Source organism: Lepus europaeus, chromosome 14 (genome assembly GCF_033115175.1).
Source record: "Lepus europaeus isolate LE1 chromosome 14, mLepTim1.pri, whole genome shotgun sequence".
Classification (NCBI taxonomy): Eukaryota; Metazoa; Chordata; class Mammalia; order Lagomorpha; family Leporidae; genus Lepus; species Lepus europaeus.
Window position 1 is genome coordinate 75,055,681 of NC_084840.1, and position 25,342 is coordinate 75,081,022.

Below are 25,342 nucleotides of genomic sequence, written 5' to 3' on the forward strand. Positions count from 1 at the left end.
AGTCACCCCAGACATGGATATCTGAATTACTTGACAAAGAATTCAAAATAATTGTTTTTCAAATTCTCAATAAGCTACAAGAGAACAGAGGTACACGAATCAACAAAATCATGAGAATTAAATAAGATCTAACAGATCTGAAGGGAGAAATAGATAGCAATATAATAATATTAAGACATTTCAATACCCCCATGTTCAGCAATGGATAGATCATCCAGACAAAAAATACATAAGGAAGCAACAAAACTCATCAAGACTAGATTATTAAATTAATCTAACCAACATATACATGAATTTTCACCTGACAATGGAAGAATATGAATTCTTATTAAACACCATGGAACATTGTCCAGGATAGATTACATGTTAGGTAGCAAAGCAAGTCATAATAAATTCAAGAAAATCAAAATCATGTTAAACATCTTTTCTAACCACAGTAGAATGAAACCATAAATCAATAAAAGTAAGAAAACACAAGAATTCCCAAATATATGGAAACTAAACCATATACTTTTGAATAGTCATTCAGTCACAGACAAATTCAAAAATAAATGTAGAGAGTAAGCCTTTGGCCTAGTGATTTAAACAACTACATCACACAGTTAAGAACTTGGGTTGGTTCCCTGGTTTCCAGCTTCTGACTCTAGATTCTTGCTAATGCAGACTCTGAGAGGCTGCTGTCACAGCTCAAGTAGGTAGGCCCATGGAAATGGTTCCTGTTGGCTCCCAATTTTGACTCCTGCTGCACTATTGTAGGCATTTGAGGGAGTGGTTCAGCATATATACCCTTCTCTCTCTCTCTCTCTCTCTCTCTCTCTCTCTCTCTCTCTCATAGATACATATTTTAAAAATAAAAATTCAAGACAAACTCAAATAAAAACATAGCCTACCAAAACTTAGGGGATGTGGTAAAAGCAATACTAAGAGGGAAGTTTATGGCAATAACTACCCACACTAAAATAGAGAAGAAAGTTTTTGAACAAACTTTCACACCTCAAGAAACTAGATAAAGAACAAACTATGCCTAGTTTACCAGAGAAAATGAAATAATAAAAGTTAAAAAGAGAAATAAGCCAAAGAATTTTTAATAGAAAAAAATTATAAAACAGAGATAAAAATAAAATCAAGATACCCTTTGCCAGACTAGAAAAAAGAGAGAAGATTCAAAGAAATAGAAGCAGAAATGAAATAGAATGGATGACTTTACAAGTAGATGACTCGGAAATAAAAGAATGATGAGAGAGTGTTATCAACAGTTATAGACTAACAAATTAAATAATCAGAAAGAAATGGATAAATTTCTAGAAACATTCAACTTACTAAAATTGAATCAAGAAGATAAAAACTTTGAATAGCATAACAAGTGAGGAGATTGAATCAGTAGTAAAAAAAATAAATCTCCCAACAAAGAAAAGAATAAGAAAAAAAATTTTATGGGTGATTTATATCAAACATTCAAAGAAGAACATCAATCATTCTTGAATACTCTTAAAAAGTTGAAAAGAAAGGAACACACACACACACAAAAGTGTGCAAGCACAAATCCATCTTATAAGGCTACTATCATCTTGATGCCAAAGCCAGACAAATACAACACAAGAAAAGAAAACTACTGGCTCATATCTTTGATGAACATAGATGCAAAAATCCTCAATAAAATAGTAACAAATCAAATTGAACAGCTCATGAACTATACAACATGACACATATTTATCCTGAAGATAAATCTCACATGATCATCACAATAGACACATAAAAGACATTTAATAAAATTTAACACCCTTTCATGATTAAAGCTCTTAACAAAAGAGTTATAGAATAAACTTATGTTAACACAACAGAGGCTATATATGAAAAATCAACATCCAGGGCCAGTGTTGTGGCATAGTAGGTTAAACTGCAACCCATATGGGTGCTGGCTCGTGTCTCAGCTCTTCCATTTCTGATCATGCTCCCTGTTACTATGCCTGGCAAGACAGCAGAAGATGGCCCAAGTACTTTGGCCCCAGTACCCATGTGGGAGACCTGGATGAAACTCCTGACTTTGGTCTGGCTCAGCTCTGGCTTTTGCCAGAGTAGGAAGATTCTCTCTCTCTCTCTTTCTCTCTCTCACTCTCTCACTCTCTCTTTCTTGTTCTTTCTCTCTCTGCCTTTTAAATAAGTAAGTAAATCAGAAAAATGATGAATTTGCTGATGTAATCAATGGGGAAAAATGGGAATATTTCCCTCCGAGATCCAGTGTAAGAAAAAGATTCCAATTTCCACCACAACATAGTACTGATAGTCCTTGACAGAGCATTTAGTCAAGGAAAAGAAATAAAAAGGTATCCAATTTAGGTATCCAATTTAGTCATCCAAATTATCTGTTTGCAGAAGACATGATCTTATATGTAGAAAACTCTAAACACTCAATAAAAATTATAGTTAATAAAAAATTCAGTAAAGTTGCAGAATATACAAAAATGAAAATAGAAAGTATAGTTGCACTGCTATATACAAACAATAAAGCAATCCCATTCACAATGATATCAAAAATATTTAAGAATAAATTAAACTAAAAAAGTGAAATTAAAGACACAGATATAGATGGCGGAATAGGAAGGGAGCACACTGATAGGGAAGAGACAGTTTAATAAAAGTGGAGATACTGCAGGTTCAAGGAAGAGTAGGGGAAGAAACAGCAGAGGAAACTCTTCTGGAACTAGTGATTCACAGTGGACCTGCATGGAGAGTGTGGGAGCCCAAGTTCGGGACACCAGCGGCAGAATCAACACATCAGCGCTGGAACGCGAGGTGAGCCGAACCTCAGTAGCCCGAGACACCAGCGGGCAAGTGGAAAGAGGAGACTAGAGGGAACGAGGCTTGAAACTCTGTAGGGAAAAGTTCACCAGGCTAACTAGAAGAGAGAGAGAGAATAAAAAAAGTGACTGATACAGACACGAGTTTCTCTCTCTCCGCTCACCTCTCAAAAGCGAGCAAGACAATGAGCAGACGCCATTTTGGACATACGTCATAAGCAGGGCGACCTCAGGTCTGCACCAGCCCTGAGCCTAGCAGAAAAACCTGACTCTGGGGGGAGGGGTGAAATAACAGGAGATTAGGATCTAACTTGGCAACCCAGTGGGAGACTGTAGGAGAATTGGAGCCCACACCGAGGGCAGCAGAGATTCCCTGTGTGGTCCTTGGGAAAGAGCTTCTGATCTCTGGCTCCTGTGGGTATATCATTCGCCTGCTAACTACCTCCAATTACGTTCAGCTGTGCGTTCAGCTGTGCAGAATTGCTTCCCTTTTGAATCAAAAAAAAAAAAAAAAAAAGAGAGAGAGAGAGATAGATTTACCATGCCTAACCTGGGAGTGTCACCTTTGACATGCCCTCAAATCTGAGGAACCAAACAGAGCTCTCAGGCCACACTCATCTCAAGCCTCTAAGGCTCCACCAAAAGCAGACAATCCACTTAAAAAATCTAGAGCCATAGTATAACAAGAAAAAACACCACAGTGAAGAAACCAAATATCTCCAACATGCCAAACAACAAACGCAAAAACCGAGGTAACAAGAACAATGAAGACACTATGACGCCCCCAAATGAAAAAGACACCCCAATTCAAGATTATGAAGATGATGAGATCGAAGAAATGCAAGAAGCAGATCTCAAAAAATTGATAAGAACATTAAGAAGTTCTCAAAAACAAATTCTTGAACTACAGAAATCCTTAATGGACAAGATAGAAAATCTCTCTCGTGAAAATGAAATCTTAAGGAGGAATTAAAATGAAATGAAACAACTAGTGGAACAAGAAACTGTGATAGTGACGAGAAATCATAATGAAATGAAGAATTCAATAGATCAAATGACAAACACATTAGAGAGCCTTAAAAACAGAATGGGTGAAGCAGAAGAGAGAATATCAGACTTAGAAGACAGAGAACAGGAAAAGAAACAGGCAAACCAAAGAAAAGAAGAGGAAATTCGAAATCTAAAAAAAATATTGTTGGGAATCTACAGGATACTATTAAAAAACCTAACATTCGGGTTCTAGGAGTTCCTGAAGGCATGGAGAGGGAGGAAGGATTAGAAGGCCTTTTGAGTGAGATACTAGCAGAAAATTTCCCAGGTTTGGAGAAGGACAGAGGCATCTTAGTACAGGAATCTTATAGAACCCCTAGTAAACATGACCAAAAGAGATCCTCACCACGACATGTTGTAATCAAACTCACCACAGTGAAACATAAAGAAAAGATCCTAAAATGTGCAAGAGAGAAACATCAGATTACTCTCAGAGGATCTCCAATTAGACTCACAGCAGACTTCTCATCAGAAACCCTACAAGCTAGAAGGGAATGGCGAGACATAGCCCAGGTACTAAGAGAGAAAAACTGCCAGCCCAGAATACTATATCCTGCAAAGCTCTCATTTGTGAATGAAGGCGAAATAAAGACTTTTCATAGCAAACAGAAATTGAAAGAACTTGTTGCCACTCGTCCTGCCCTGCAAAAGATGCTTAAAGATGTGTTACACACAGAAACACAGAAACATGGTCACCAATATGAAAGAAGGTAAAGGAAGGAAACATCACAGCAAAAGATCACAGGAAGCTCAATTTCTCTTTGACATAGAATTAAACTCTGATTCTCTGTTAAAGCAATGTGTTAAAGTATTCTATTATGTTCTCTTGATGTCTGTTACATTCTAATTGTTCACAAACAGCTGAATGTTTATTAAGAGCTATGGGTTATTTAAATATGTGCTTATTTTCAAAGATTGGAATAATCACCTTGTAACAATGATCAAATTTGGTCTATGTTATGTCATGATTTTAAGGAATCTTATTTCTAGCAGATATTTTGGATTTTGAGCTTTCTTGGAATTCTTGACAGGCATTGAAAAAATCAAAGATTCAAACAATTTGGACTCTAAAATTTCAATCAAATCTTGGACTTTGGTTTTTCCAGTTTGGGCCCAACTGAAAAAATCGAAGGACCTATGTCTCTCATCTTATAGAGACACCAACTAATCAGGCTATTTGGATTATATTAGAAGTACTGTGAAGATGTGATGTGGTACCAAACTTTAAGTTTCTATAATGGAAAATGCTATTAATACAAATGTTTGAGAATTAAAAAGTCTAATGATCTTGTGTTACTAGACATGATAGTTATCTTAATGAGAAAGCCCCAGAGGCAAAAGGGTTAAATACTTGTAAAATCCTACAGGTGCTATAAAAAATGCTCTGAAGTAAGCAAGTGCCTCTTGTTGGTTGATGAGTTTATAATTTTAAACATGGCATCTTAAAGTCTTTCGTCATCCACAGTAATATATATGATGTGCTGCTCATAAAACTAAAGTGTTGTTGGTTCTGTGTTTAGATGTCCTCCTATAGGTTCCTATGGACTTTTTCCAGCCACTTCTATGGTATTCAGTACTTTGGGATGGCTCTGTAAACAGATGAAGCCAATAATGTATTAACAGTACCAACTGAGAGAAAGTATGGTTAACTGAGGTTACTAAAAACAAAAAGCAATTCAAATCAATTGGCAATCTACAAAAAGAGTTAAAGATTTTTAAAAGCTATTATTAAAATTGCTATATTGGTCTATTATGTTATGTTATATGTGTGTACATATTGTATGTCCACATGGGAAAATTTTATTAAGAGTTTTATTTTAATTGGCTTATAGATAAGATTGTCCATACATTTAAGCTGCTAAATTTAATCAGATACATTTTAGTTGGTGTGACCTGATTCTCTGCATCATATGTTTTATACTTATTGGTAGAAAGGAACTAAAAACATTTTATATGGTTGTGCTTAAGTTTACTGGTTAAACAAACTACACCATGTTAGATATTTAAGAGGTGTTTCCAAATACATGATTCTTAAAATTTATAGAAGGCATTGGACCTTCTGGTAAATGTTTTCTTAAGTTGTTATCTAATGGTTGAAACTATTTGCTAAGTATTCATGTAATATTGCTATTGTCAGCAAGCGATCTAGGACTTGCTCCCTCATTTCTCTATTCTAAGCCCAACTTGTTCTTTCATTTCTCTATTCTCCTCAAGGTAGGAAACTAATTCCATTATAAAGGAATCTGTATGACGCACAATTTAATCTTTAAACCTTATAAAAGAGATGGCTAATATTTTTCTGTAATAGCATAGCCAAAATAAGAACTTAAATAATAATCTCATAGCTAGATTTACTTCGCCATCAGTGAAGTAAACAGTAAGTAGAAAAAACCTCCCTTTGAGACCAAAGGGAAAGAAAGTTTTTAAGTAAGAATATAATTTTCCTCATGGGCATTGTCTACCTAAGAAAAAGTACTACAGAACATGCCTGTGATTATAGACTTGTAGTTCAGGCCACCAAAGATTAGAGATGGGACTTGGACTTGGGCACTGCCTTGACTTGCATCCTCTGGTCTGCTTTAACACAAACCAGGAGGAAAAGAAAGCTAGGCATCAGAAGCAATGGGTGGCAGGCCTATTAATGGCTGTTCTGTACAGTGATCTGCCCTCAAGGAGACCCAACAGGCCAGTCCATTGCAGTGGCTTTCAATGTGGTAAGCCTGGGCTTCAGCAGAAGTCAGCTTGTGAAGAGCCCTGGCAGCTCTGCCAAGAGTTGGATCACTGGAAATGGACCTGCCCTGGAGTCGAAGGATGCCCAGGTCAGAGCCATAGATCTTATTGACTATAAGCTGAAAAGCCCTTCACTCAGCCCAACTTCCAAAGTGACCACTGCAGCTGAGGGGACGGCCAAGTAGGGTCAGCAACTTTGCAGGCAGAACTGTAAATTTCTTGTTAGAGGTGCCACCTGCCTTTACCTGGCCAGCTCTCCTCCCAGGCCAGCCAAGTAATGAAAGTCAACAGAGTGCCTTCCCCCAGGAGGTTCACACCTACCTTAGGATGTACCCCATGTGAAGAGATAGATAGGTCTGGGCCTCTTAACTTACAAGGCCTAAAACCCAACAGATTATTATCAACCCCCTTCTGTCAGGTTCTATTTGCCTCTCAATCAGAAAACTCAATTGTAGCTTAGACAGCACCTTTCTTAGCTCCTCTAATAATGACTCTGTCCTTTGTTCTAGACCCTGTCTAGTGCACTTGGGCCTCATTCCTTCGTAATCATAACCTCTACTCTACCACCAATGGCTCTACTCCCAACCTGTGTGTACTGATGGTCCTCTTCCCCACTTAATGCTGTATAACTGTTCAGACCTGGTTAATGCCACTCTTAGGATCATTTGTTACTAACCTCACCCTGTCTTTTATGACCTTGTCTAAATATGATCAGAGTCGGCGAACTTGGAAGGCTTCCATAGCCTTGGCAACTCATGACGACAGCCTAGGGTGGTTACTGGTGCCATAAACTAGAGTGTCAATTTGTTGGGTCAACAACAGGAGTCACTGTGCACTTACTCCTCATGTGGGATCTCTGTCCTTAATGTGCTGTACATTGTGATTTAATGCTATAACTAGTACTCAAACAGTATGTTTCACTTTGTGTTTCTATGTGGGAGCAAACTGTTGAAATCTTTACTTAATGTATACTAAATTGATCTTCTGAATATAAAGAGAATTGAAAATGAATCTTGATGTGAATGGAAGGGGAGAGGGGTCGGGAGAGGGGAGGGTTGTGCGTGGGAGGGAAGTTATCTGAGGGGGAATCCATTGTAATCCATAAGCTGTACTTTGGAAATTTATATGCATTAAATAAAAGTTTAAAAAAAGACACAGATAAATGGAAAGTTATCTGTGTTCATGGATAGGAAAACTTAAATTGTTACTATGTCTGAACTACCCAAAGATATCTACAGATCCAATAGAATCCCTATAAGAATCCCAATGATGTTGTTACAGAAATAGAAAAGCAATCTTAAAATTTGTGTGAAAACCAAAATGACCCCAAATAGCCAAAGCAATTTTGACAAAGAATAACAAAACCAAAGACAATTTCAAAATATATTATAGAACTACAGTAATCAAACAGTGTGGAACTTGCACTAAAACAATGTGTGTGTGTGTGTGTGTAACACACATATGGTTAACTTATCTTCAACAAGGGTACCAAGAACATGGGATAGGGAAAGGATAGTCTCTTCAATAAATGGTCTCAGCAAAATCAAATATGCACATAAATTCATATACATCTGCTGGTTTAGTCCACCCACAATGGCAGGGATTATGTTGAGTCATAGCCAGGAGCTGAACACTCAATCCAGGACTGCCATGTGGATGGCAGGAACCCAAATGCTTGAGTTGTCACCTTTCTTCCCAGGATTTTCATTAACAAGAAGCTGCAATCAAGAGCCAGAGTGGTTATCTGGCTCTTCATATACAAAAAAATTCATATACAAAAAAATCAACTCAAAATGGATTAACAACTTAAAATGGGACCTGAAACTGTACAATTGCCACAAGAAAACACAAGAAAAACCCTCTTGGCATTTGTCTGGACAATGACTTTTTTGGATATGAAGCAGAAGCATAGTAAACAAAAGTAAAAATAAGCAAAAACCTCTTCAGAATAATTATCAGACTGAAGAGGTAATCTGCAGAATGGGAGAAAGCACTTCCAAATCACCTGTCAGATAAGGGGTTAATACACAAACTATGTAAGGAATTCAAACCAAATGGATAGAAAAAAAACAACCTAATTTAAAATGGACAAAAGACCAAAGTAGACATTTTTGGAAAGAAGATACAAATGGCCAACAGGTTTATGAAAAGGTGCTCAATATCACTAGTCACTAGGGAAATATAATTTTTTTTTGACAGGGAGAGTTAGACAGTGAGAGAGAGAGACAGAGAGAAAAGTCTTCCTTTTTCTGTTGGTTCACGCCCCAAATGGCCGCCATGGCCAGCACGCTGCGCTGATCTGAAGATAGGAGCCAGGTGCTTCTTCCTGGTCTCCCATGCGAGTGCAGGGCCAAGCATTTGGGCCATCCTCCACTGCCTTCCCGGGCCACAGCAGAGAGCTGGCCTGGAAGAACCGGCGCCCCAACTGAGACTAGAACCCGGGTGCCGGTGCCGTAGGCCGAGGATTAGCCTAGTGAGCCACAGCACTGGCCTAGGGAAATATAAATTTAAACCACAGTGGGATATCAATCACACTTGTTAGAATGACTTTATTATTAAAAGACAAAAATAAACAAATGTTGTAGAAAAAAGGAATCCTTGTACACTGTTGGGAATTAAATCAACACAACTATCATGGAAATTAACAAAGAATGCCACAGGAAAGAATTAAAAATTGAGCTAGCATAATTTCTAATAATTCTACTTCTGGACTGATATCCAAAGGAAATGGAATCATTATGTTGAATAGATACCTGCAGCCCCATGCTCGTTGCAGAATTGTTCATGATAGCCATAAAGTGTACAAACGATTCTAAGTGTCACAGGTGAGTGGACAATTAAAACCAGGTATACACACATACAAACACACAATGACAATGGTATCCAGCCTTACTAAAATGAGGGAGCAGGTGTTTGGTCTGGCTGTTAAGACTCTGGTTGGGAACCTTGGATTTCATATCAGGGTTCCTAAGTTTGTGTCTTGACTCCAGCTCCAGCTCCAGCCTCCATTTTCCTGCTAATGTAGACTGTGGGAGTCAGCAGGTGTTGGCTCAATTGATTGGATTCTTGCCACCCACTTGGAAGTCCTGGCTCCCTGCTTTGGTCCGGACCAACTATGGTCATTTCAGGCTTTTAGGTAATGAACCAGTGGATGGCAGTTTGATATGTCTGTCTCAAAAAATAAAAAAATAAAAAATAATAAAGTTGGATGCATGAACTTTGACATAGTGCTTAAGATATTATTTAAGATACTCGCATTTTATATTGTAGTACCTAGGTCTGATAACCACTCTGGCTCTTGATTGCAGCTTCTTGTTAATGAAAATCCTGGGAAGAAAGGTGACAACTCAAGCATTTGGGTTCCTGCCATCCACATGGCAGTCCTGGATTGAGTGTTCAGCTCCTGGCTATGACTCAACATAATCCCTGCCATTGTGGGTGGACTAAACCAGCAGATGGGAGTGTGCACTCTCTCCCCCTTCCTCCTTCCCTCTCAAATAAGTAAGTTAAAGTGTTTTCAAAAATAACAGGGAACTTATACAGTTTGTGAGAATGTGAATAAAGCTGGAGGGCATTATACTAAGTGAAATAAACCTAGTGCAGAAAAACAAGTAATGAAAAATTTCACCAATATGTGGAATCTAAAAGAAATCACTCATAAAAGTAGACAATAGAATGGTGGTTGCCAAGTCTGGGATGGGAAGAGGGAGTGGCAAGTGTCAAGCAAAGAGTACACACTTTTAGTTATAAGGGATGCATAAATTCTGGAGGCTTAACACATAGCAACACAAATATAGCTGATGATATTATATTATATACTTGAAGCTCATGTCTGGGTTATGGGAGGACATGGCCACATGTAGATATTAATATAATATCCACAGGAATGGGTTAGTTCTCATGAATGTGTTGGTATAAAGTGTCCAGGCTCGTGTGAACCTTCCTTTCTGCCTGTGTCTGCTTGGTTTCCGACTTTGCTACTGTGCAAAGAGTAGCACCATGCCCTCACCAGAAGCCAAGCAGCTGCAGCCGCATCTTGGTCTGGGGGCTTGTTCTCCCAACCTCCATAACTGTGAGCCTAATAGACTTCAGTTCTCCATAAATTATCTAATGTCCAGTGTTCTATTATAGCAACAGAAAACAAAGACAAATATCTATAATTTTTATTTGTCAAGTACACCTCAATAGAGCTAAGGGAAAAAATCTTCACAAAATAGAAGTAGAAAACACCCAAGTTGTGGGGCAAGAATTTCTGTTTGTAATCATAGCATCTCCCATGGACTGGGTACCACCTGTGTCATGTGTCCCTAGGGGCAGGCATTGTGGCACAGTGAGTTAAGCTGCTTCTTGGGATGCTCATGCCCCACATTGGAGCACCAATTGGAGTCCTGGGCACTCTGCTTCCAGTCCAGCTTTGTGCTAATGCACCTGGGAATCAGTAAATGAAGGCTCAGTGCTGTGTCCCAGCTTCCCATATGGAAGACCTGGATGATGTCTTGGGCCTTTGGCTTTGGCCTGGCCCAGTCCCCACTGTTGCCAACATTCAGAGAGTGAACCAGCGGATGGAAGCTCTCCTCCCGTCTCTGTCTCTCTGACTCTTCCTCTCTCTTTGCCTTTCAAATAAAAAGTAATAAATCTTGTAAAATTAAAAAAAACATAAACATACAAGATTACTTTAAAAAGTTCATGAAAAATAGAATTGAAAGAAGCTTATTTGGGTCCCCAAACAAATTGAAATCCATGCATACTCTTTCCATAACATATGTTTCCATGAACTTTTTGAAGACCACTCGCATTAGTTCACGTAGTTCTTGTAACAATTCTGGGATACAGGAAGATAAGATTATCCCAGTTTCACAGACTCAGAGAGGCTAAATGATTTACCCTACCCAGTTAAGATTACCCAGTTAGTACGAACTTGACCCTGATTTAACTCCAAATTTGTTTAATTCCTCAAGCTGATCTCTCAAATCCTTCTTCAGGTAACAAAACCAGGTATCTGTAAGTTTTCCCAATATTAAAATAATAATAAATGCTCATAATGGGAACATTAAACTACTTTATTTCAATGTTTGTCCATCTCATTGTATGAAGAAGGACTGTAGATGACCTGAATAACAAATAAGGAGGAATCTTGAGTTAATTTCTGCTTCCCTCTTGTGTTGGAGACTAGGAATGACAATTGCAAGAGCTGTGCACTGGCTGCTACCTCCTTAATCTCCATTTAATTCATCATGTGAATGAATCCATTTCTTCTTCATCTGGGAGAAGCAAAGTCTGAATTTTAAAAGTTGATCTGTTCACAAAGTATATCTTAGCTCCCTTGAACCTCTCAGTAAAATGTATCCATTTCCTTAAAAGCAACAATTGCAGTATGTGATAGAATCAGATTAAATCAATACAACACTGCAATAAACCTTCTTTGTCTCATGTCTTCCATATAAACTGCCTCACAACAATTTTCAACCTTAAATAATGCTGTTACCCAGTTATCGGCAGCTCCCTGAGGGACCTGAAGGAATATTGTGCCTTGATGGGCTTTGAGTCTAATTTGTCACAGGTTTATAAAATGCAGGTGAATCCTTATTTCACTCACTCTCCTTTGAAAAGTCGTGCTATTTATTGTGTCATTAAATGGATTTAGAAGGACTTTATATTTAGAGGAAATCTTTGGAAAATCATTTTTAAATGCAAATAAAGTCCCTGATTTTACCTGGTTCACAATTCCACTTTTTGTGCAGATCAGGTTTACTTAGAGAAGGTCTAGAATTTGCATATAATTTTCATACGGGTAGACTTGGCCATTGTTTTACTCTGGATTGTATGTTTCTCTTGGGTGAGAGAAGGAGGTTAGCTGTGGACGCTCAAGGGTCTCCCCATTACCGTTCACCCTTTAGTACCTCTGCTGAGATTATAATTTAAAAGTTCTAAACGCTGTTAACACTGGTAAAACTATAGTAACGTCATGATGCTCTCCTTTACGTGTTCTCCTTCTTCTTTCGTTTGGATTTTCCTGTGACTATATGTGTCACCCACAACAGTGCCAGCAACCTGCAGATTACATCAAAAAAGTTTAGATACGGCTTTGCTGCTTGAAATCTGTCAAGGCAAAACTATACCATGAAGCAGAAAGTGAGCATAATTTCTGCATGCCACCGAGCCATGACATACTTTCTCTGCAGAAGCGGGGGCAGTAAGGACTCTGGCAGAGAACATAGATGACACTTTGGCATGGGGCAGTGCAACTGTCCTTTTCAGCTCTTGATCAGGGAAACTACAAAGTTTGATTCAAGTGGCAACGATCTAGGGACATGGAGGCTTTCACAGAAAGAAATCATTCATTTCTAAAATATACTGTTTAATATGGTAGCTATCAACCACATATGGCTACTTAACTTTAATTCAAATCAAATCAAAGTCATAATCCAGTTGCTCAATAATAAACTATCATATGGGATAATTTTGATAGAGGACTTTGCCAGCATCACAGAAAGTTCTAAAGGACAGTGCTTGTCTGGATGACTTCCTTTCGTGTGAAATTTTTTGGCCCTGATAAATTCCTAATCGATGGCCCAAAGAATAGAGATTGAGAATTCCCAGAGGGCTTTCCCGCACAACTGTGAGGGGTTAAATCTAATGGAGGTAAATAGAAAATAGAAAAACACAACAAAACAAGCAGGATTTAAAAGCCACTCAGAACCAGGAGAGGGAGCTATAATCCTCTGACACTGACATTGACTTTTTTCCCTTAGTGGAAATTGGATACTATAGAGCTGTGGGTGGGTAGGAGACGTGGTAAATAGAAGTCCATGTTGCCAAACTGTAGAATGTTTCACAACTCAAACTCTTGCAATTCCCTTAATATTAGAAGCATTAGAACAATAAATAAATAAATACCTAATGGATTGTTTACTGCAATCAAACATTGGATCGTTGCACAAAGCATACACAAAATTATATAGTTTTCAAGGCTATGTGCATATCTAAATACATTTATGGGATCGTTTGGAATACACACTTAGTATACAGAAGTGACTTAGGACTATGATTATGAGTGAACTCTAGAATTTTACTTCTTCATCTCAAGACTTCTGAAATGCAACAGTAGCGGGAACATCCAGTTGATGAACAAAAATAACAAGGGAAGCATTTTGTAGAAAGCATCTATGTAGAAATCCATATTGAGACAAATTCTCCCACTCATACTGCCTACCAACCACAATAGTTCCAATTCCTACAGTGTGCTGCAGTTCCCTAAATAGTTCTCTGGTGCCCTAAAGTAAATAATACCTCTCTCCACTGGACTCAGCATCTGACTCTAGAAGAAAAACATACACCAGGCTCATCTGAGCTGGGAAGAGCTTAACTTAAAGAAAGGCCTTACCCAGCCTTATATGTGTCAGTGCCACACACACAGGAATATTTGAAGTCTTTCTAAATTCTACAATCCCAGGACACATCTGTTATCATGGCATGAACAAATCCAGGCTTCAGCTACTTGTGAGCCACCCCTGAAGGAAATTTTAATCGTTGTTTTGTAGAGGTTTGAAGAAGAGGCAGAAGCCGGCCCCGGGGGTCTGCATCAGAGCTACTCAACTAAGCTGCTTCTGCATCCCATTGACTGCACAGTCTGGTGTTCACCCAGCACATTCAGCGAGTTGGTAGTCAGCCCTGTTGCATTGATGAAGAAGCTGAGAGGAGCATATGCTATGGAGATGGTTTAGGCACAGAGCATATGAAGGAATTCCGGATATGTCTCTGAATTTTCCCTCCCAAATGTCAAGCATCTATGCTATTGGCTTTTATTTGAAAATACCACGTGGAATAAAATCCCTCCACCATGTGAGAGCTATTTTACCTACCTTTGTCTGTCTTACATCTTCTTTTTTTTCCCTCTAAACCAAGCTCTCCTATGTTCCTGTAAAGAGTTTTACTTTTTATTTGGATTATCAAAGATAGGGCAGCTTTATATCTGTACTCCAAATGTGTCATATATGGAATGAGTTGACATTTCATTTTGTTTTTAGATATGTCTTCAAGACTTCCCAGCAGAGCACATGTTTTGGATATGCTTAAATGTACCTGAATACACACCAAATTTTTCTTTAAAAAAATCATTCCACAAAAAGAGACTCTCAACCTGGCTTAAGGAAAAATCATTTATTATGAGAACATCAATATGTCCTTCAGAACCTGAGAATGAGAATGTAATTGAACCTTAGAGAAAACCAGGGATCTGAGCGAGGTCTGAGCTCTTTCTCTGTCACTCATCTCTGTTCATATCTGCACATCTGATTTGTTTTTCTCTCTTGTTCTGCAAAACCACGTGACGGGAAATGTTGCTCACAGCATCTCTGGCTCTTTATGTCATACAGCTTCAAGCACAAGACAGGTATCAAACTGACTAAAACTAGTATCACAAAGAAGGAACGCATCAACCCAGCTTAGAACAAGTTCCATCTTTGCACAAGTCAGCTCTGGACATGAATCAGAATTGTGACATTTTTAAAAACAAATGACTAGCTGAGGCAAGTGTGTTGTGTGCATCTGTGTGTGTTGTGTGTGTACAAATGCACATGTAAGGAATTATTACTGCCCACTGCCTCAGTTTGCCTTTTTTGAGCATCTCAAAAGATCACTGATAATTGTTTCTGCTTACCTGGCTGAGCAGGCATCAAATAAATCCATATTAAATGTAACTTCAAACTACACCAACTTTTTAAAACAAGGTGTTTATAAGTATAACAAGGATATAATATTTTCCACAAATTCATAATAGGTTAATTAAGACATCCACATGATATGCAATTACCTGATACAACAGATTTTGACCTAACATATTTGAAAGGCATTTAAGTTGATCTCTCTTCTTGAAGAATTTTTGGTTACAAACACAGAGATGGAAATACTAAGTATTGTTTTGCATATTTTAATATACACATTATGTTGTATAGAAATCCACAGAAATACTGACTGAGGCATGTTCTTCAAGCATTACAAAAGGAAAACATGAGTCCTATTTTTACTTGCTCATTTCCCAAAGATTTTCCTTAACTCTCTACTTCAATCATGAACACTGTGTGCCTGTGTAGTCTGTATTCTAAGTCACAGTCACTTACTACCTTAAGAAGGGTCTATTAACTCGATAATAGTAAGAGCAAAGTAAATATTTTATTTTATTTATTTTTAAAGCTTTTATTTAATGAATGCAAATTTCATAGGTATAATTTTAGGAATACAATGGTTCTTCCCCCTCATACCCGCTCTCCCACCCCCACTCCCTTCCCAATTCCTACTCCCTCTCCCATCTCATTCTTCATTAAGATTCATTTTTAATTAACTTTATATACAGAAGATCAACTCTAAACTAAGTAAAGATTTCAACACCCCCCTCCACACACACACACACACACACACAATGTATAAAGTACTGTTTGAGAACAAGTTTCTCATAGTATAACTCATTAAGGACAGGGGTCCTACATGGGGAGCAAGTGCACAGTAACTCCGGTTGTTGATTTAACAGTTGACACTCTTTTTTATGATGTCAGTGATCACCCAAGGCTCTTGCCATGAGCTGCCAAGGCTATGGGAAGCCTTTTGTGACCACAAGCTCTGTCAGTATTTAAACAAGGCCAAGAGCAAAGTGAAAGTTCTCTCCTCTCTTCAGAGAAAAGTACATATTTTAATGAGGCTCCACAACAGTAGACAATATTGAAAGATGAATGTGCAAACACACATCATCATTACAATAAGCAAAAAGGGTACAGTAATACAAAGAAGAAAATTGGTAAACAAATAAATACTAAGAACTGACATACAATGCACAATAGAGCCCTAATCAACAGATTAGCTAGCTGGTCCCTGGGCTGTTAGCATGAACCCGTTTCTCTGTTTAGCCTAATATCCATTCATGGCATACTGCTGCTTTCCCTTTCACGTTGGCAATACTCCTCAGCCACGGTCAGCCAGGCAATCATTTCAAATAATAGTAACAGGTAACCAACATCTAAGTTAAAATATGGGCCATTTCTGTCACCCAAGAAAGTTCCTACATGATGTTGAAGAATGTGAAGATCGATCTTTTTTTTTTTTCCTTTTTAAGATTTATTTGGGAGGCTAAGAGGCAGAGAGAGAGAGAGAGACATCTTCCATCTGCTGCTTCATGCCCCAGATGGGCACAACAGCCAGAGTTGGGTCAGGCCAGTATCAGGAGCCAGAAACTACATCCTGGTGGCCCATGTGAGTAGCAGGAACTCAAGTACTTGAGCCATCACCATTGCATCACAGGCACATTAGCAGGAAGCTGGATAGGAAGCAAAGCAGTGGGGACTTGAACAAGCACTGTGATATGGGATGCCAGCATCACCAGCGGTAGCTTAACCCACTGTACCTCAATGCTCGTTGCTAAAGATCTTTTGTGTCATCAGCACAATGACACCTACAAATCTGGATTTAATTATGACTTGCAACTAGAAGAATAGGTCTATAAATCTGTTTCCCTTTTGACCAAAATGCTCATTTTACTTAAATTTTTTTTCATCCTAGAGTAGTATCATTCCAACTGTGTCTTACGAAACCTCTTATGTAAAGTCAACCAGTTTGGATGTTGATTGAAACAGCCAGTTCGGCTAATCCTCCACCTGTGGCGCTGGCACACCGGGTTCTAGTCCTGGTTGGGGCGCCGGATTCTATCCCAGTTGCCCCTCTTCCAGGCCAGCTCTCTGCTTTGGCCCGGCAAGGCAGTGGAGGATGGCCCAAGTCCTTGGGCCCAGCACCCGCATGGGAGACCAGGAGAAGCACCTGGCTCCTGGCTTCGGATCAGCGCGATGAGCCAGCCGCGGCGGCCATTGGAGGGTGAACCAATGGCAAAAAGGAAGACCTTTCTCTCTGTCTCTCTCTCTCTCACTATCCACTCTGCCTGTCAAAAAAAAAATACATTTAAAAAAGAAACAGCCAGTTCAATCACACAAGTCAATACCTGGGGACATGGGTATAAAGTTAAGTGCATTTCTTTACCACAGGAAACTTCAGTACTTTTTTATTTTCCTAATATGAATTATAAATATTTTATGGAAATAAAAACATGTCTTTTTAAAAAAAATATTTATTTGAAAGGCAGAGTTACAGAGACAGAGAGAAAGAGACAGAGTTCTTCCATCCTCTGGTTCATTCCCCAAATGGCCACAGTGTCCAGAGCTGGGTCAGGTTGAAGCCAGGAGCCAACAGCTTCATCCGGGTCTTCTACATGGGTGCAGGGACTCAGGGACTTGGGCCGTCCTCCCTGCTTTCCCAGGAACATTTGCAGGGAGCTGGATTGGAAGTAGTGCAGCTGAGACTCAAACTGATGCTCATATGGGATGCTGGCCTTGAAGGGAGTGGCTTAACCTGATATTCCACAATGGTGGCCCCCAAAACTTGTCTATTTCTAAACTTTACTGCCTACTGAATACTCTTTTTCAAAAACATCTGCTTCTATCTCAAGGGGACACAAATTGCTACCAAGATGGTTGGCAGGTATTTATTTGGGAAGAGAATCAGCACACAGAAGATATTTGTTTGTCTCTCTGTCTCTCTCTGCTTTTCAAGTAATAAATAAATAAGTAAATTATTTTAAAATAAAATAAAATAAAATAAAATGTTAGCATATGCTTAATTTACATTATAGTAAAAGGCTTAATGCTTCACTAAATAAAGAGTTCAACAAGTAAAAAGACCATAGTTCAGTAGGAATACAGGCAAGAGCTTTTACTCATATACCATACATTTAAAAATAATCAAATATGATGAAAACTATGGTAAGTAGTAAGCTAGCTCTCAGAAACACTTAAAATTAATTTCAAAATGAAAGCTAATAATATTGCTTCTGTTGCGTTCAGATATTATTAAATTATATAACACATGGAGAGGTGTTTTTAAAATTAAATAAAAGAAAGAAATTAAAAAGTAAGTTTTCTGACACTTCAAGTATCCTTCAAGGTTTTAGAGTGATCTTTGGAGTTGCTCCCAACTCTACAGGAGTCTGGGCTGTTCTGTAAAGCTGAGTCCTTGGTAGCTGTGAGTACACTTTGTCTCTGTTTTTCTGGTCATCCATTTTCTGAGGCTTAGTCAACATCATAACCTCCACTGCTTAGTGCACATACTACAGCTGCATAAACTCACACCCACACAGGGTGTCCAGATGCTGAAGCAAGGCATTCTGCAGTGGTCATCATGACCGCTGGTAGTAACTGCCAGACGGCTTCCTAGTTTATAAAGCAACTAACACCCAAGTCCTCTTTCATTTGTTGTCTTTTTTTCTCTTGTCTTCATTGATCTCCTCACACACACATCCACCTCAGTACACACACACACACACACACCCCACACACACCACTGCACTTACAAACACTTCATATCTGATTGTTTTCTGTGTGTATGTGCATATGCTTCTTATCTGTATTTTTTTCCCAGTGTCCACAAAACCTAATTTAGTGAAGGTTTTTCCTCGCTGTGAAATTGTGTTTTCAGATTCCTGTTTATAAATTTGTTCACTAAAGTATTATTAATGTTTCAAGTCATAGATATCTCAATCTAACCTTTCACATTTGAAGGAGAGGATGGAGAATAACTGATAAACAAATTCTGTGTTGTTTGTAATAATCAAGAAAAGAGGAAGTAGGGATAAAAACCAGAACAACCTTGTGAATCTTACCCTGCTCTCAGAGATTCTCAAGCACCAACTACTAGTAGCAAAGCTGCAATATGCATTTGATTCTTCATGAAGGGGCAACGGTGCCTTTCAAATGTTATAGGAAGGGATTTTTGTTTACTATTAGGTTTTGTTATTTGTCATAAACTTGATCAGTTCAATCTGTCATGTACTTTGATTTATTCAAAACCAATTTCTTGTTAGGAATTGAGAAAAAAACACTGAATAGTCTTTAAAAATCTGTTCTTTGAATCTGAACCTGCTTAAAATTACTGTAATAACTTTCATGGGAAATCCAAGACCAAATACTCAGACTTAAAGTTTTTCTTGATTCAAGAATAAAAAAAGGAAAAGCTTATCATCTGATAGCTAGATAGTTTCTATTCTCCGATTTCTGAACACATCAAAATTACAAGCTTTCCTGTGTTCATAAGAGCAACTTAAGTCCTCTTCCTAAAATAGTCTTGAGTCAATATGGCAGGAAAGGTATTATAACAGTAGTAGAGGCAAGATCTCCAAACACTCACCTGGGAGGAGAAATTACACCTTGCTGTCCTAAGTTAGAAACTGCTATATTTTCAATGTGTCACTCATATGCTGGAAACTTAATCCCGAAAGTGATATGCTGATGTTATTTGGGGGTGGAGCTTTTGGGAAATGATTAGCATTAGATGAGGTCATGTACATGGGGCTTCCAACTTGGCTTACAAGAAAAGGAGAAAGCAGCTTAGTTGGCATGCTTGCTCTGTCTTGCCATCAAGAAGGCCCTCACTAGAAGCTGAGAAGGTGCCAGAGCCGCCCTCTTGGACTTTCCAGCCTCTGGAACCATGAGACAAATAAACTCTATTTATGAATTACCTGGTCTGATGTATTTTGGTCATGGCACATAAAACAGACTAAGAGAGCAACTTTAAAGGGGCTCTAGTAAGAGGACATAAAGACATATGCTTGAAAGAGTTCTATTTTTTCTAGGAAGACATTGTGATTATATTTTCTCCCCAAATCGTGTTGTGTTGTGTTATTCTAGAGAAGCTGAATATTTCTCACATAGTATTTGGTGTGTAATCAAGCATTCAATGTCTCTCCAATCCCTAAAATTTCCAAATGAAAATAAATGAGGATTGGGAAGAAGGGCAAAGAGTAATGATTAGAAGAGAAATTGTTATTCAATTAGTTAATTAGTTAGCCCTATAAAAGCAACAATAATGTTAGATCACAAATACAAAAGTGACAGAGAAAATGAAGTATCTGGTACTCAGTCAGCTGTGATGTGCCAGTGGTCTCACTGATCTCTCTTAGAACACTTTATTAAGACATGAAGCTATTTAAAATTGTATCCAGAAGCCAGGGAAACTGCAAGCAGACATGCAAGTGACAATCTATGATCAAGAGCAGCATCATCAAATAATACTTTGCTTGCTAACAACCCATTTGTTTAACAAATCAGTATTTTCTTTCTTTTTTAAAAGATTTATTGGCCGGTGCTGCAGCTCACTAGGCTAATCCTCCACCTGCGGCGCCAGCATACCTGGTTCTAGTCCCAGTCGGGGTACCGGATTCTGTCCCGGTAGCCCCTCTTCCTGTCCAGCTCTCTGCTGTGGCCCAGGAGTGCAGTGGAGGATGATCCAAGTCCTTGGGCCCTGCACCCGCATGGGAGACCAGGAGAAGCACCTGGCTCCTGGCTTCGGATCAGCTTGCGGCACGCCGGCCGCAGCGGCCATTGGAGGGGGAACCAATGGCAAAGGAAGACCTTTTTCCCTGTCTCTCTCTCACTGTCCACTCTGCCTGTCCAAAAAAAAAAAAGATTTATTTATTTATTTAAAAATCAGAGTCACACACAGAGAGAAGGAGAGGCAGAGAGGAGAGGTCCTCCATCTGCTGGTTCAGTCCCCAACTGGCTGCAACGACCAGAGTTGCACCAATCTGAAGCCAGGAGCTAGGAGCTTCTTCTGGGTCTCCTATGTGGGTACAGGTGCCCAAGCACTTGGTCCATCTTATACTACTTTCCCAGGCCATAGTAGAGAGCTGGATCAGAAATGGAGCAGCCAGGACTTGAACTGGTACCCGTATGGGATGCCAGCACTGCAGGCAGTGGCTTTACCCACTACACCACAATGCTGGCCCCACAAATCAATATTTTCAAGAAACCTATACAGCTAAGTATATCAGTGTGAAATGTGTATGTACATTTCAATCATTTACCTGCTTGCCTTCCTGGAGTAACACAGAAAATAAAATTCATCTATTATGTAATTTTGATCTTAATTATGACTTAACGTTGTTTAGAAAGACATCAAATTTCCAACTTATACTAAAACAAAGGGTAAGCTTCAAAATATCAGAGTAACAGCAGAGATTCATGCCTTTGGATGAACAAAAATATCTGGATTGTTTTAAATATTTATTTCATTTATTTGAAAGGTAAAGTGACAGTGAAGGGGAAGATCTTCCATCAGCTAATTCACCCCCCGGATGCACGCAATGGCTGGGGTTGGGTCAAGTCAAAGCCAAGAGCTTGGAACTCCACCCAGATCTCTCAGCACAGTGAGCTGAGATCAGAAGTGGAGGAGTTGGTACTCAAACTGGCCCTATCCCAGGACAGGAAATGCTTTCGTGATGGATGATGGCTTAACCTGCTATGCTACAATGCCAGCCCTCCTGATTATTTGTAATTTTCAACTTAAATAATATAACTTGTTATTTTATAACCCTGAAATAAAAGGCACTAAATTATATACATATTAGAAAATAGTGAAGGGCTTAGCCCTTGGCTGGAACCCTGACGTGCTCTGTAAGGTGGGAGAGTCCAAATGGCCAATTTGGAAAGGAGATTAAAGGTTAAGAATTATGACTGCCTGCCATCAAAATAAGAAGTCCAACAGTTACTACTGAACTTGCAAATGAAATTTGTGGGGCTGGTTACAGATTGTTTTCTATAAACAGGGAAAAGAAATCACTTCCTTTTTCCTATCTCAGCAGATTTCTCTAAGAGCTCATCTTGGCTGAACTAGAGACAAATTAACCAGATATAATTTACTATGTGCCAGGCACTGTTCTAAGTGGTTCATATTTATAAACTTATATAATCTTTATAGAAAGAAAATGAAGGATGTCAGCAGGAATGGTGGAGTAAAAATCTCTGAAAATCTGCTCCTCCAGCAAAGCAATGAGAACACTGGAAAAAAAAAATTGTCAAAGCATCATTTTCAGAACTCTGGAAATTTGCCAAACTCTTAAAACAACCCCATAAGCGTTTATTCCTCACAAATGACTGGATTTTCATAGTAATGATGAGATATGTGTTGTTTTTACTTCTTCTGCATCCACTCTCCTCTCCTGAGCTCTACAGTTAACCTTGAAAGCAACAGCCCTGCAAATAATCATCCTAGAAGTATGAAATGGAAGAGGCATAATAGCTCTGGAGCTGCCTTTAGTTGCCTAGCAGTTCCCTGGAAACCTCCACTTGAAAGACAGTCTTTATCTGTATCAGTGCTTACTATCAACAGCTTTTCTTCAGAGTGTTTGTCAAAAGCAGAAGTAAATTTTTAACGTCACCACTGTTTAACCTCAAATGTACCCAGGACAGCAATAACATTTGGCGCAAAAAGAAGCTGAACAAAAAGCTTCAAAGGAAAATCTAGGGAAAGAGATGTTGCAGGGAATTTTGAAAAGCTCTGGCATATACCTGCAAATCTAGAAGGTCAACATATCAGAAAGGATATTTGCAAACCGAGGCTATGTACCTGCCCATAAAGAGTTGAGAAGTCCCTGAGCTCTCACCGTTGTCCAATCGGCAGACTCTGCACAGGCAGGAAGTGAAGGCTAAGACAGAGTTTAAAGTTGCCTGCCAAGGCAATTAAGACGTACTCCACCTCTGTCCATCTCTCCCCTTCTCTAACTCTGCCTTTCAAAAAGATAAATAATCATTTTACTTTTTTAATGCAATTAAGGGGCTGGTGGTGTGGTGTAGCAGGTTTAACCACCACTTGCAACATCTGCATCCCATATGGAAGCAACAGTTTGAGTGCTGACTGCTTCAATTCTGATCCAGTTCCCTGCTAATGAGTCTGAGAAAGCAGTGGAAGACAGCCTAAGTAATTGGGCCCACGCTACCCATGTGGAAGAAGACCTGGATGGAGTTCCAGGCTTTTGGCTTCAGCCAGGCCCAACCCTAACCATTGCAGCTATTTGAGGGGGTGACTGTCTCTGTGTCTCCCCCTCTTTCACTCTGTAACGTTTTCAAATAAATGTTTTAAAAAGATTTATTAATTTGGTGTTTTTATAGATTTTATCTGAAAGGTAGAGTTACAGAGAGAGAGAGAGAGAGAGAGAGAGAGAGAGAGAGAATCTTCCATCTACTGGTTCACTCCCCAAATGGCCACAATGGCCAGGGCAGGGTCAGGCTGAAGCTAGGAGCCAGGAGCTTCTTCCAGGTCTCCCAAGTGGGTGACAGGGCCCCAAGCACTTGGGCCATCTTTGGCTGCTTTTCCTAACCCATTAGAAGGGAGCTGGATCCAAAGTAGAGTAGCCAGGACATGAATAGAAACTCATATGGGATGCTGACATTGCAGGCAGAGGCTTTACTTGCTATGCCACACTGCCAGCCCATCTATCTAGGTGATTTTTAAATTTTTTTTTAAAGATTTTATTTATTTAACAGGCAGAGTTAGACAGTGAGAGAGAGAGAGAGAGACAGAGAGAAAGGTCTTCCTTCCGTTGGTTCACTCCCCAAATGGCCACAACAGCCGGAGCTGAGCCAATCCAAAGCCAGGAGCCAGGTGCTTCTTCCTAGTCTCTCATGTGGGTGCAGGGACCCAAGGACTTGGGCCATCTTCTACTGCTTTCCCAGGCCATAGCAGAGATCTGGACTAGAAGAGGAGCAACTGGGAGTAGAACTGGTGCCCATATGGGATGCCGGTGCTACAGGTGGAGGATTAACCTAGTGCGCCATGGCGCTGGCCCCTCTAGGTGATTTTTAATTCATTTCAGTTATTGTACTTTTCAACTCCAGAATATTGCATCCTTTGTTACATGTAGCCATTGGTGCATCTGCTTGACTAGCTTAATGATTAGCTAATGATTAGCTATGATTGACAGAGATCTCCTTAAATGCCTATAACTATTAAGTCTTCCAGCTTTTGATGAGCTCCGTGTGTTTCAGGGGAAAAATTCAAGTGACATAATGTTTTCAGAGTGATGATAGGAAAAAAAAAAAAAACTCAACCAAGAATTCTATATGCAACAAAACTGCCCTTCAGAAATGAAGGAGAAATAAAAATTCCCAGATAAACAAATACAGAAAATCTATCTCTTGAAGATTTGTCCTCCAAAAGAAGGAAGGTTTCTATATAAAACCTTTTACACCAAAATAAAATGCTAGAAAATAACTCAAATCCATACCAGGAAATATCAGGACTGGTAAAGATGGCTATATAAATAAACACTAAAAAACAAACTATATTACACTTTAGCTTCTGGGTTTCTTTTTCTTCTGTCCAATTTAAAAGACAACTCCATTAATAAGTAATTATACATTTAAATAAATTAAAATCTTTGTAAAATGTGAAGATTTAACTTATATGACAAAAACATCACTAAACAAGGGAGAGGAAACAGGGTTATATAGTTAAATACTTTTGTTTACTATTTCAATTCAATTAGTATTAATTTGAATAATGTTAAAAATTGAGACATTACCACTAAGAAAATACCTTAAAACACACAGGAAAGTAAATAACAAAGGAAATTAAAGTGATATTCTGAAAAATATACAAAAATAATTAAAATCTTTTAAAATTATATTTATATATTATTTACTTGATTTTTATATATTTATATATTTTAAAAATATAAAAGTAAAATAAGACAATGATGGAAGCATAGATGAATTATGTGGGAACAAGTACCAAAAGGACCATCTGTAAGTTCTACCTTGTCAGTAACTGTGATGAATGCAAATGAATTGAACAATCAAATGATGGATATTAGAAGAGATTTTTTTTTTTAAAAAGCCATGGTCTCTCCACAAGAAACATTTTCAAAAGCATAAATAGATTGAAGTTAACGTGAGAAA